The 14,734-nt window shown below is 36.3% G+C and overlaps 1 protein-coding gene across 6 annotated transcripts in view; it reads right to left on the bottom strand.

The window, feature by feature from the left end:
• Positions 1–14,734, bottom strand: part of SCAI (suppressor of cancer cell invasion) — a 204,543-nt gene that overhangs the window by 148,349 nt on the left and 41,460 nt on the right. Inside the window, exon 1 of one of the 6 annotated variants that reach the window (XM_072631899.1) lies at positions 14,304–14,731. The exons of the other annotated variants lie outside the window; for them this stretch is intronic. The gene's annotated coding sequence lies outside the window, so the exon portion shown is untranslated. Of the gene's footprint in view, positions 1–14,303; positions 14,732–14,734 lie in introns of those variants that run through there. 6 annotated transcript variants of the gene reach the window in all.

Genomic DNA, 14,734 nt, shown 5'->3' on the forward strand with positions numbered 1-14,734 from the left:
ATCATTTTCATCACATCAGTCTTGGTGTTTGCGAGTGTTCTGACCCAGATGAGCAAATGCAGTGCTATACACCAAATCTCTGAAAGCTGCCCACTCTGTTTCTGCTCCACTGTTGCCACCTACATGTTGGCTCAACGTTGCCTCCACGTTAGCAATAAGAGGAGCTTATCCCCCAGGAGTTCAAGGATGCCTCCACTGTCCATCTCTATAATGGTAAAGGGAATAGACTGTCCTGTGACAATCACAGGGGGGTCTCTCTCTTAGTCATTGCTGGCAAAATTCCTGGTAGAGTCCTTCTCAGTGGGCTGATCCTTCACCTGGAAGATGTTCACATATCTGAGAGCCAGTGTGGCTTCAGAAAGGCCCAAGGAACACTCAACATGGTGTTTGCTGCCCAACAACTCCAGGAGAAATGTCAGGAGCAGAACAGAGGTCTGTAAACAATATTTGTAGATCTGACCAAGGCCTTTGACACTGTTAGTCCTGAGGGCTTATGGAAAATTATGTCAAAATTTTGTTTCCTGGAGAAGTTCATCAATATTGTACATCAATTTCACGATGGCATGTTTGCCTGGGTTTTGGATAGTGGACAATGCTCTCGTGCCTTCCCAGTCACCAATGCAGTGAAACAGGGCTGTGTGCTTGCTCCCATGCTTTTTAGCATGAAGTTTTCAACCATGTTGTCAAATGCTTTCAATATGGGTGAATATGGCACCAAGGTAAGCTACCTACTGGTGGTAAATTCTTCAATTTGAAAAGGCTACCAGCCAAGACCAAAGTGGAAGGAGTGTTTGGTGCACGATTTTCTGTTTGCAGATGATTGTACACTCAATGTAGCCTCTGAAGCTGAGATGTAACAAAGTATGGATCAGTTCTCTGCTACCTGTACTAATTTTGGCCTAATAAGTAACACCAAGAAAACACAGGTGCTCCATCAGCCACCACCACACCATCCATATGTGAAACCATCAGTTACAACTTAGGGAGAAGTTTTGAATGCCATGGATAAGTTCAATTACCTTGGTAGTGTACTTTCCAAGGATGTATACATTGACAATGAGGTGGACACACACATTGCCACAGTTAGCTCAGTGTTTGGGAGGCTCCAAAGAAAAGTTTGGGAGAGAAGAGGTATTAGACTGACTACCAAACTGAAGATCTACAGAGCTGTTGTGCAGACCTCACTGTTGTATGCCTGTGAAACATGGACAGTCTACCAGCACCATGCCAGGAAACTGAATTGCTTCCATTTGAACTGTCTTAGGAAGATTCTGAAGATCACTCGGCAAGATAAGGTACCAGACACTGAAGTCCTTGCTAAAGCTGAACTGCCAAGAGTTCAAACTATGCTTCAGAGAGCGCAACTCCGATGGGCTGGCCATGCTGTTCAATTGCAAAATGTACGCTTGGCAAAAAGACTATTTTATGGAGAACTCACATAGGGCAGGTGATCACAGGGTGGTCAGAAGAAGTGATACAAGGACACTCTCAAGGTCTCTCTCAAGAACTTTGGATTTGATTGTGCAACATGGGAGACACTGGCACAGGACTGTTCAGCATGGCGTGCCCACATCAGAAAGGGTGCTGTGCTCTATGGGCAAAGTAGAATTGACAGCACAAAGTAAAGGTAGGATGCGCAAATATAGAGTAACCATCCCAAATATTCACACGAACTATCTGTACCCAACCTATGGTAGAGCATTCTGAGCTCATATTGGTCTGATCAGCCACAGCAGGAGACACTGAAATTTCATTTTATAATGGTGATGTCATTTTGATCCTCTTCAAGAATGAAGGACAACAACCAAGCAACCACTTTCACATTATTCATGATGTAAAAAAGAATGAGAACTAATGGGAGGAACCACAAGAAAGAAGAAACAAAACAAAACAACAAAAGAAAAGGAAAGCAAATAAAATGCTTCCATCTGCATTCAGACTCCATAGTTCTATCTCTGGATGTGGATGGCATTTTCCATTCTCAGTCTTCTGGAGTTGTATTACATTGTCCTTACATTGGTGCAAAGAGCTAATAGCAATAAGAGTCATCATCAAAGTCAGTCATCACACAATGCGGCTGTTACTATGTATAGTGTTCCCTGGTTATGCTCATTTCACTCACCATCAGTTCATATAAGTCTTTCCAGGTTTTTCTGAAGTCCACCTGCTCAACATTTCCTAAGGAATAATAGCATTCCATTATATTCATATACCACAACTTATTCAGCCATTCCCCAATTGATGGGCATCCCCTCAATTTCCAATTCTTTGCCACCATAAAAAGAGCTGCTATTAATATTTTTGTACATGTGGGTCCTTTTCCTATTTTTTATTATCTCTTTGGGATACAGGCCTAGAAGTGATGTTGCTGTGTCAAAGGGTATGCACAATTTTATAGCCCTTTGGGCATAGTTCAAATTGCTCTCCAGAACGGATGGAGCAGCTCACAGCTCTACCAACAATGCATTAGGGTTCCAATTTTCATACATCTCCAACATTTATCATTTTTCTATTCTGTCACATTAGTCAATGTGATAGATGTGATGTTACCTCAGAGTTGTTTTGATTTGCATTTCTTTAATCAATAGTTATTTAGAGCATTTTTTCCTATCACTATAGACAGCTTTAATTTCTTCCTCTGAAAACTGCCTGTTCATATCCTTTGATCATTTATCAACTGAGGAATGACTTGTACTCTTATAAATTCAACTCATTTCTCATATATATTTTAGAAATGAGACCTTTATCAGAGACACTGACTGTAAAAAGTCCTTCCTAGCTTTCTGCTTCTCGTCTAATCTTGGATGCCTTAGCTTTGGTTTGTGCAAAACCTTTCAATTTAGTGTAATCAAAAGCATTTATTTTGCATTTCATAATGTTCTCTATCTCTTGTTTGGTCATAAATTCTTCCCTTCTCCATAGATTGAACCAGTAAATTATTCCTTGCTCTCCTAGTCTGCTTATAGTATCGGTCAGTTTGATTTTACCTTGGCATAGGGTGTAAGATGTTGGTCTACATCTAGTTTCTGTCATACTATTTTCCATTTTTCCCAGTAGTTTTTGTTAAATAGTGAGTTCTTATCCCAGAAGCTGGAGTGTGGATTTATCAAACAGCAGATTATTATAGTCAATTAAATATTGTGTCTTGAGTATCTAACATATTCCACTGATCCACCACTCTATTTCTTACTCAATACCAAGTACTTTTGATGACTGCTGCTTTATTTTTATTTTTTTATTATTTATTTAACTTTTAACATTCATTTTCACAAAATTTTGGGTTCCAAATTTTCTCCCCATTTGTCCCCTCCCCCCACCCCAAAACACCAAGCGTTCTAATTGCCCCTATCACCAATCTGTCCTCTCTTCTATCATCCCTCCCTTCTCTTGTCCCCATATTCTCTTTTGTCTTGTAGGGCCAGTTAACTTTCTATACCCCATTACCTGTATTTCTTATTTCCTAGTAGCAAGAACAGTACTCGACAGTTGTTCCTAAAACTTTGAGTTCCAACTCCTTCTCTTCATCCCTCCCTCCCCACCCCTTCCCTTTGGAAGGCAAGCAATTCAATGTAGGCCATATCTGTGTAGTTTTGCAAATGACTTCCATAATAGTCATGTTGTGCAAGACTAACTATATTTCCCTCCATCCTATCTTGCCCCCCTTTGCTTCTATTCTCTCTTTTGATCCTGTCCCTCCCCAAGAATATTGACTTTTAATTGCTCCCTCCTCCCATTGCCCTCCTTCTATCATCCCCCCCACCCTGCTTATCCCCTTCTCCCCCACTTTCCTGTATTGTAAGATAGGTTTTCATACCAAAATGAGTGTGCATTTTACTCCTTCCTTTAGTGGAATGTGATGAGAGTAAACTCCATGTTTTTCTCTCACCTCCCCTATTTTTCCCTCCACTAAAAAGTCTTTTGCTTGCCTCTTTTATGAGAGATAATTTGCCCTATTCCATTTCTCCCTTTCTCCTCCCAATATATTTCTCTCTCACCCCTTAATTTCATTTTTTTAAGATGTGATCCCATCCTATTCAACTCACTCTGTGCTCTGTGTGTGTGTGTGTGTGTGTGTGTGTGTGTGTGTGTGTGTGTGTAATCCCACCAACTACCCAGATACAGAAAAGTTTCAAGAGTTACAAATATTGTCTTTCCATGAAGGAATGTAAACAGTTCAGCTTTTTTTTTTTTCAACTGACCTGTAAAATAGATCCAGGAGAGACAACTTAAAAATTATGGGACTACCTGAAAGCCATGATAAAAAAAAAAAAAAGAGCCTAGACATTATCTTTCATGAAATCATCCAGGAAAACTGCGCTGATATTCCAGAACCAGAGGGCAAAATAAATATCGAAAGATCCATCAATCACCTCCTGAAAGATCCTAAAAGAGAAACTCCTAGGAATATTGTAGCCAAATTCCAGAGTTCCCAGATCAAGGGGAAAATATTGTAAGCAGCTAGAAAGAAACAATTCAAGTATTGTGGAAATACAATCAGGATAACACAAGATCTAGCAGCTTCTACAGTAAGGGATCAAAGAGCTTGGAATATGATATTCCAGAAGTCAAAGGAACTAGGATTAAAACCAAGAATCACCTACCCAGACAAACTGAGTATAATACTTCAGGGGAAAAAATGGTCATTCAATGAAATCGAGGACTTTCAAGTATTTTTGATGACAAGACCAGAACTGAAGAGAAAATCTGACTTTCAAACATAAGAATCAAGAGAAGCATGAAAAGGTAAACAGGAAAGAGAAATCATAAAGGACTTCCTAAAGCTGAACTGTTTACATTCCTACATGTAAAGATAATATTTGTAACTCTTGAGACTTTTCTCAGGATTTGGATAGGTGGAGGGATTACACACACACATACACACAGAGCACAGGTTGAGTTGAATCAGAAGGGATGATATCTATAAAAAAAATAAAATTAAGGGGTGAGAGAAGAATATATTGGGAGAAGAAAAGGAGAAATGGAATGGGGCAAATTATCACTCATGAAAGAGATAAGAAAAATCTTATTCAATGGAGGAGAAAAGGGAGGAGGTGAGAGAGGAAAAGTCAAACTTACTCTCTTCACATATGGCTTAAGGAGGGAATAACATGCTCACTAAATGTGGTATGAAAATCTATCTTACACTACAGGAAAGTAGAGAAGAAGGGGACAAGTGGGATGAGAGGAATGATAGAAAGGAGGCCAAATGGAGGAAGGGAGTAACTAGAAGTAAACACTTTTGGGAAGGGACAAGGTCAAACGAGAGAACAGAATAAAGGGGGGACAGGGTAGGATGAAGGGAAATATAGTTAGTTACACAACATGACTATTATGGAAGTCTTTTGCAAAACGACACATATATAGCCTGTATTGAATTGCTTGCCTCCTCAGGGGGGATGGGTGGGGAGGGAGAAAGGGAGAGAAGTTGGAATTCAAAGTATTAGAAATGAATGCTGAGAATTGTTATTGCATTTAACTGGGAAATAAGAAATACAGGTAATGGGGTATAGAAAGTTATCTTGCCCTACAAGAAAAGAGAGAAGATGGAGATAAGGGAAGGGTGGGGTATGATAGAAGGAAGGGCACATTGAGGGAAAGGGTAATCAGAATGCAAGGTGTTATGGGGTGAGGGGAGAGATGGGGAGAAAAATTGGAACTCAAAATTTTGTGGAAATGAATGTTGTAATCAAAATATAAATAAATAAAAAAAAATTTAAAAAAAATTCTCTTCTATTAGACTGTGAGTTCCTTGTCAGCATGAACTGTTTTTTTGCTTTTCTTTCTATCCTAAGTTCTAAGCAGAGTATCTGGCACAACAGCAGGCACTCAATAAATGTTAACTGACTAACTTTAACATATATGTTGAAGTTCCCTCAAATAGTCTAATCTCCTAGTTCCTCAATTTACTCACTTTCCATGACCTATAATATTCGATTATAAAACTCCAAGTCCTAAGATCTCTTATAATAGTAAATATTTATCAAATGCCTATGCCCATCACAGTATTTCTATATCCATCCCTTCTTTTTACTCATAACACCTCTCATCTGGTCTACTACAATAGCCTCCTATTTGATCTCCACTCCAAACCATCTTCCATATGGCAGCCTAAGTAATTTTCTTAGAGGTAAAGTTGAGCAGAGATTTCATTCAAGGTATAGACAGCTAAAAGGCCCAAAGATGACAGATGTGTTCTGTGTAAGAAACAGCAAAAAGGCAAGTATGGTTGGATTGTAGAGTATACAGAGGGCAATAATACAGAAGACTGAAAAGGTAGGAAAAGATCAGGTTGTAAAGAACTTTTCATGACAGGTAGAGGTAATAGAGAACCACTGGAATTAGGAGGAGCTGGTGACATGATCAAACCTATGCTTTAGGAAAATCAGAGAGACTCATCACCATAAGAATGGCTAAAGCAATGTAATCTTAATAATAACAGCTCACATTTCTATAATGAACAAGATTTACAAAGAACTTTCCTGAAAACAACTTTGTAAGACATGGAATACTAATATTATCCTATCCATTTTACAGATGAGGAAACTGAAGCTTATAGCTTAAGTGACTTGACCAGGGTCACATGACCAGTAAGTGACAATGCCTGGAATCAAAAACAAGTTCTCTGATTCTGAGTCTTGTGCTCTTTATAGCATAACAAGTTACTTTCTTAATAAAACAATTAGACAAGGTAAAATGATAATGGATTATAGGTAGAAAGAACATTAGATCATAGGCATTTTTTTATCTATTACATAAAGTTTTCTCTAACTCTATAATGGGATAAAAACTTTAAATGAAAAAAAGTCAATTCTTTTACTTAAAAATAGTTTTATTATAAAAATAAGTACATAATAATAAATCCTAACTAAAAAATTACAAGAACAAAAAATATGTGGTAATGTATTTTGTGTTACTGGGTTTTGTAGAAAGGGTAATTCTTATTAAGGAAGAAGTGAAACTATTTTAGTCCATCCTTCAGTTTTGTACTCCAATTGGGGAACGAAAAGTTACTAGACAGGCTCAACAATTATAAAAATTATATTAATATTATTTTTTCTAGCTCTAGAAAATAATTATCTGGTAGTTTGATTGGTATGGCACTGAATAAGTAAATTAATTTAGGTAGAATTGTCATTTTTATTGTATTGGCTTGGCCTACCCACAAGCAACTGATGTTTTTCCACTTACTTAGATCTGACTTTATTTGTGCAAGAAGTATTTTGCATAAAAATTATATTAAAATGTTATTATGTTAAAAATTTATTTTAGGAGCTCTTGTAGAAAACAATGTAGAGCTCACCAAAAAAATATAGCTACTTGCTACATTTCATGCCTCTTTTGTGCACAGATTTTAACTCTTGTAGTCTTACATTCAAAACAACTCAGGGGTTTAAAGTGACCTAAAAAATTTTGCTTTATGGTACATCAAAAAGCTTAATTTTCAAAGAAAGAGGAAAAAAACAGACTACAATAATTTTGGGAGAATGAGAAGGAAGAAAAAAACCCAAAGTAGTAATTATAGAATTTCAGAGCAGGAAAAAGCTTTAGGGATCATCCAAATCAAACCCTTCAATTCTAGAGAGGAAACTGAGTGCCAAAGAAGGTGCCCAAAAGAAATGTAGTGATTTATTCACAACTTGACAGTGCCAGTGAAAGGATTGGAACCCAGGTCTGCTGGAGGCCAGTAGTAACCCTTCCACTACATCCAATAATCTCCTTGATACTAATATACATAAGTCTCTTATCCCTAGAGGTTTGGAGCCACATGCATCTAAATAATATTATCTGTGACTGGAAAAGTTTTCCAAAGATTTCAAGATAGCATTTACTTGAAATAACATACATATATCTTTACAACCTGATAAATTAGGTAAGTATAAACCATACTAAGAAACTCAAAATGTTAAATAATGTGACAAAAGCAACAGTCTATTTTCATAAACAAAAAGGCTTGAAAAGACATATTCCTAACTAATTATTGACTCAAGAACATGAGGTCTCTCTCAAACTCCAAAACTTAGTATTTCTCATTTTTCATCCTGTTTATTGAGTCAGTGCTGACTTTCAAAAGAACTAAGTGATTCTAACTAAATTTGGCATACTATAATAGACTAAAGGAACAACTTAATTTGATTTATGGTGAAAACAAAATGGCAGCCAATAAGTTTTCAAATGGGTTAAAAAGAATGAGTTTCTAAGACGGCAAATTTCTTCTCCAGAAAATGGCTGTCAATTTGATATCTCTAAATTATGCAAACAATCCAGCTGTTACTTCCAAAAGAAAGTCACTTAAGAGTGACAGGAGTTTTAAACTTTTACAACTGACTGACTTTATAGGCCAAAAACCTGGCACTGCCAACACTTAATGACATTGTAATTGAACAACTTGAAAAAGAGGTATGACACACAACATGGAGAATAAGAGAGGGAGTAAGTTAGAGTGGGAGAGTTTGTTTAATTAACTTCTGTGGTGGTATTTTTCCTATTTGTATATTGCAGAAGGAAATCACCAGTCTAGCAATTAAGCCTTCAGTCTGTCTGTGGTAATAACTACTATGGCAAAAGCAATTACATAATCTAGAAGTAGAGATTCAAACAGTTGTGGGATTTTCTTCCCCCTACACATGAACAAGATCAACAAGATCATTTTCTGGTTCTTCTGGGTTTTTTTTTTCCTTAATCAACAGGTAAACATTGTATTTTAAAATTTATCCAACTATTTCCATTTCTCTTACCCTTTGAAGGTATAATTGAGACCTAGAAGTGAGAAATAACAAAAGGACAGCTTGGAGGTTGCTTTAGTATCTACCAAAACAAATTTTTTTAATCAAAGAAAAACCTGCAAGATTTAGAAAACAATATAGACAATAGTCATCCATGATAATAGAGTATAGAATAGCTATGCCCCCAAAATTGCGGCTCCACTGAAATTTTGCCTTTGAGAAGTCAAAGATAAACAGCACCCTATAGAAGTTTCCAACATTTGTAACATGTGATAGAAACTCACATGGTTTTACAATGAGAAAAATGGATTTTTCTTAAGAGATACATGCATACTATACAAAATAATTACAATTTAATTCTGGTGCAGCTACATTTTTGATTACCTCTAAAACTTCATGTTCCAAACTAAAGTTGGGAGAAATTCTTCCCCAAATGAAACAGCTAACTAGAATGTCATTTCCTCTGAGTGTTGAAATGTAAGAAAAGTCACTTTGGTTTTTGTGTAAGATAAATGAATACACATCATGACTGATAATTCCTTATACTGAATGCAAGAAAAGTCATTTTAGTTTTTGTGTAACATAAATGAACACATATTATGACTTTAACAAAATGTAAGAACTATCCCAAAGACCAGATTCAGGTTCTGGCAGAGCCCCCAAATTCCTAATTTTCTGCATAAGTGCTAAGCTTGAGAATAAGTGCCTATCAGTAAAGGCTGTTAAACTGCTATTAAACACTCTCTAAAATAATAAATTTATTTTTGTACCTCTTTTATGAATGTGTCTCTTTATTTGACACTTCCCTTCCTGTGCATCTGTTCAAGTATCCTGCTGATCGTTTTGAAGCATTTGCACAAACCATCTGCAATGCCCTTGATTGTTTTTTGGCCATCATTAAATATCCTGGTGTGGAGTTTTTTAAGCCAAAGTAACTGCATTCTATGTATTTGGGAGGAGAAAGGGCTCTCTCAATTGCCTTCAAGGTACCAGAAAAGCTGTGGAAATTTAGACACTACAAATTTTTCAGAAAATACAGTACAAAAGTTAGATGCCATGGTTCATCATTTGGAAAAAAAATAAGATATAGACATCAAATTAAATTATACTACAACAAAACTGTTTCCATATGAACCAAACTTTACCACTAAGCCTTATCTCATCATGATATGGCTCCAAGAATCAGTCTAGCTAAATGCATGGAGGGTTATCGAAAATTTAGTCACCAGATAATTAATAGTTCAAGGGGTTTTGTTCTGTTTTGTTTTTCAACAGTAATAGATGAAACTATATACCAAAGCATGAAGCATAAGTGGATAGCACATACCATACACAATCATATTAATGAAATAAAAAATTTCATATGAAACAAAATGCTAGTTAAGCTACATCAAAAATAATAATACTGTTCTTCACATAGCATAATGTCACTATTAACAACATCTTAGCAGAGAGTGCTTTTTTTTAATCTAGCAAGGTAACGAATTCTTGCTGATTTACTGACATTCTCACTAGTTCCCCTTTATGACCACCCGAATGTATGATGGTAGGGCAGGTTTAGAAATAGAGACAGTGGCCACAGAGCAGGGCAATTTATAAAGTAAATAGCATGTATTATGTGTCTATGTATTAGTTCCACCGAGAACACAGCAGAAATGGCTCTGACACTTTCCAACCAGATGACTCTAAGTCATTTTACCTCTTCTATGCCTCAGTTTTCTCATCTATGAGAAGATTCCCACTTAGGTACAGGCTATGCTAGATAGCCTAAGGTTCCTTCCAGTTCTGAGAATCTGTAAGATAACATTTGTACTATATACTTTGCAAGGTTTGCTGTAAGGTAAATACTTTGTTAACCAGGATGTAATATATAAATGTGGGTTATTATTTTTAGCAACAAGAAAAAAATTAGATTCCTAGGACCTGCTAGGGAATAAGAAGAATGGCCAAAGTACTCTAAGTTCCAAACGCATTCTTCAACTTTTTCCTTACTGATGGAAATAATAGAAAATGAAATCATACTTATGAGAAATCTTCACCAATCACAATAGCTAATTCTCTAAAAAGTAAAGTATTTACTATCACATACACATTATTTACATCTCATGAGTATATTAGTATTACTATATCTACAAATGAATTCAACTTAGATATCTTTGAATGAAAGTGAAACAAAAGTATTAACATTCTTTCCCTTTAAACACTTCCATAAAACTCACTGCTATTAGTTCTTCCTGAGCTGCTAAAACCTTAGAACATAAATGGAACCATTTCAACAACACTGCATTCCTGGTCTCTGCATTAAGTCCAACATTTTTTCAGAGAATACTCAAGGTTGCAGAGGAAATTGAAATTACATAGTCTATCCTCATGCCTATGGCAGAACTGTACTTAAATCCCTCCAGATAGATGAGTATCTAAACAATTCTTAAAGATACCAAGTGAAAGAGATTCCATTAATAATTACAGGGTATACTGACATCATTAATTTAACTCATAAGCCCAATGGAAAGGTGGCAGTCTAATTTTATGCTCTACGTATCTATGCCTTCACATACTCTTGGTACAATGTGTCAGAATTCACTGCAAGAAAGAGTGGAAGCTTGAAAAGCTGCAGCTGGGACCATAATATTAGTATCTGAGAGGTGCTGACATGATCAAATTCCCTCTTCCAAATCTAAACTCCCCTGCCTGAATGCCTAAAAACTTACATGATTCCTCTATATCACATACCAGTTTGAAAAAATTCCATTATAAAGCTTTATGAAGGATAATACTGAAAAGTATGTCATAAACCAATTTTTCAAATCTAAAAAGGTTCAAAGAAAGGATGTACCACATTTACAAAGTAGATGTATCCCAACACTTCATTGAGGAGGTAATAGTTTGGATCATATTTTCCAAGAAATACTGTTTAAGTTAGATTTTTGTTGTAAAGCTGGAATATTGTAACAAAACATCATGTGTGAAAACTGCCTAGATCTGTTTGTTAGAACTAGTGGTCAAAGTCAAAAGAGAAAGAATCTACCAACTACCTCCTGAAACATACCCCAAAAGGAAAGTCTCATGATTATTGTAGTCAAAATCCAGATTTCCCACATATAAGACAAAATATTTCAAGCATCCAGAAAGAAGTAGTTCCAATACCAAAGTGTAGTCGGGATCACATAAAACCTGGTAGCTTCTACTAAAAATGAAAGATCCTGGAATACAGTATCCCAAAAGTAAAAAGGGGATATACTTACAACCAAAAATAACATACCCTGCAAAGATGTGTATTATCCTACAGGAGGAAAATGGGTCTTTAAGGAAATACAGAACTTTCAAGCATTTTTTATATAAAGACCAAAGCTAAGTGGGAACACTGAAATGCAAATGCAATAATCAAGAGAAACCTCGAAAGGTAAATTTATTTGAGCATTTGGAAGAGATACACAATGATGTAAAGTTAACATTCTAAAAGACAGAAAAGAATTTTGTTACTTTAGAACCTTAAAGTCTCCAAAGGACACCGAGCAAGATAAATAAGAAAAACTGAGGGCATGGAATGGACTAGTTCTGTTATGATATTTTAAGAAGAGAAAGAGAAGAGAGAATAAAAGGAATAAACTACTATAGAAAGGAGGTAAAAAGGAGTGAAACTTTTTGCTTCTCATAATTAGGCCACATGAGAAGCAAAGTATATAGACATGCAGGGAGGAGATAAGAAAAAGGCAGCAGATGAACTTCACTCTAAGCTGCATCAAACAAAGGAAAATTAAACACAAACAATGTAGTACATTATTATGTCCAACTCAACAAGTGTGGATGGAGGGAAAGGGGATTAAGAAGGAGAAAAATTCCAGGGCAGGAATAGCCACAAGCAAAATAAACTTCTCGGCGTTTAGGAAGGGATTAACAAGGGGGGGAGGGGGGAGCTAGAATTCAAGATGGTGTCCACCATCCAGTAAATGGATGACTAAATTGTAGCATATAAAAAATGGAATATTATTACATTGAAAGAAATTATGAAAGAGGCTATTTCAGAGAAAGCTAGGTAGAATGAAATAATGTAAGAGTTAAGTGAGCAGAACTAGGAGAACAAATTATACAAGGACAATACCATAAAAGAAAAACAACTTTGAAAGACTAAAGAACTCTGATCAATGCCATGACCAATCAAAACTTCAGAGGACCTACAACAAAACATGTCACACACCTCCTAACATGGAGGTGAGGAACTCAAAGTACAGAAAGAGACACATATTTTTGGACATAACCACTGTGTGGATTTGCTTTGCTTAACAGTGTCTTTTTGCTACCAGGTGTTATTTTTTTCCCTTGGTTTTTCATTTGAGGGGCTGGGAGAAATGCAAGTAATATTAATGCCAAAAAAAACTACTGAAACATTTTTGAAAATGTACAGAACAGAAAGAAGTTGAGAAGGAAGAATAGACAAGCAGCAGTTTTGAAAGAAATGTGTGGAATTTATTGCCTTTTTCTTTTTTTTTTTTTTGAGACTGAACCTGTATATCTTGCCCAGACTGGAAGTGCAAAAGTCAGATACTCACAGGTCCAATTCCACAACTTACTGACACCGTAGCTTTGACCTGCCCCATTTCTCACCTGGGCTGTCACTACTCCTCAACCATCTGGGTGGCCCCCTGCTCCTGGATTCTCACCATATTGGTGCCTGAGGGCAGACTTCCCCACTGCAATGGGCTTTGTCCACTACAACTCACAGCTCCCAAGCTCAAGTGATCCACCAGCCTCAGCTCATAAGAAGGGATTACAGGTACACACTAACATGCACTATTATGTACTTCTTTAAAAAAGAAAATAATGTGAAATGTAAATTGTTTCATATATTATACCCTTTTTCTATTCTGCTGTGAATAAAGAAATTATTTCTTGGTTAAATATCAAAATTAAAAAATAATTTTTTTAAAAAGGTAAGTAGCTGATCAATGTGTTAATTTTGCTTAAATATACTTCGTTACAACTGTACTACTAGGCTGGTACAGAAGGTCATATTGGGAAGAGACAGAGTTTGGGGGCTTTTTTAAGGCATCTATAAAACATAATTTTTTTTTACTTTTCTTCTTTTCACCCAAATCCTTTACTTCTTGGTGTTGAGTCATTTTTCAGTTGTGTCCAATTCTTCATGACCCCATCTGGCAAAGATATTGGAGCAGTTTGCCATTACTTCTCCATCTCATGTTACAGATGAGAAACTAAGGCAAACAGTGTTAAGTGACTTGACCAGGGTCACACAACTAGTAAATGTCTGAGGCCGGATTTGAACTCAGGTCTCAGGACTCTAAGCCCTCACTCTATCCACCGCACCACCACCTTTACCAAAAATTCATCTTCATAAACAGGTCTTTTCACATTATTACCCTTGCTTCTTAATGCACAATTGTGACAAGTCAAAAAACTACAGGGTTTCCCCGTTGTCTATAAATAAAATATACATTCCACGGAATGGCACTCAAAGTCTTCCACAATCTTTTTTCAAACCACTTTTCAAGGCATACTGCACTATTTCCCTTCATGTACTCTGCTTTAGTTTTTAATTTAGAAAGGCATTCTGGACCATACCTGTCATCTTAACTTTTGTTGTGCCACTGGACTTTGATGATTCTGGAGGACACAGTGAGGTTGATGACTTTTTGCAACTCTGCCTCACTTAAATCCAATTCACAAGCAGGTCAAAACATTACCCTCACGCTGGCCTTGGTCCTCTTTAAGAAAAAAGGAGGAACAACAATAAACAAACCACACTGCTAGCACTTTTTGTAATAGCCCAAAACTAAAAGCTAAAAGGGAACCCATCTATTAGGGAACGGTTAAACAAATCCAGTATATGATGGTAATAAAATATTATTATGCTATAAGAAATGATGAAATATACAATTTCAGAGGAAATTTGGCATAAATTCTACGAACTGATGCAGAGTGAAGTGAGCAGAACCAGGGAAACAATTCATACAATGACATCACAAAGAAAAACAACTTTGAAATATTTCAGA

The sequence above is a fragment of the Notamacropus eugenii genome, chromosome 1 (assembly GCF_028372415.1).
Source record: "Notamacropus eugenii isolate mMacEug1 chromosome 1, mMacEug1.pri_v2, whole genome shotgun sequence".
Classification (NCBI taxonomy): domain Eukaryota; kingdom Metazoa; phylum Chordata; class Mammalia; order Diprotodontia; family Macropodidae; genus Notamacropus; species Notamacropus eugenii.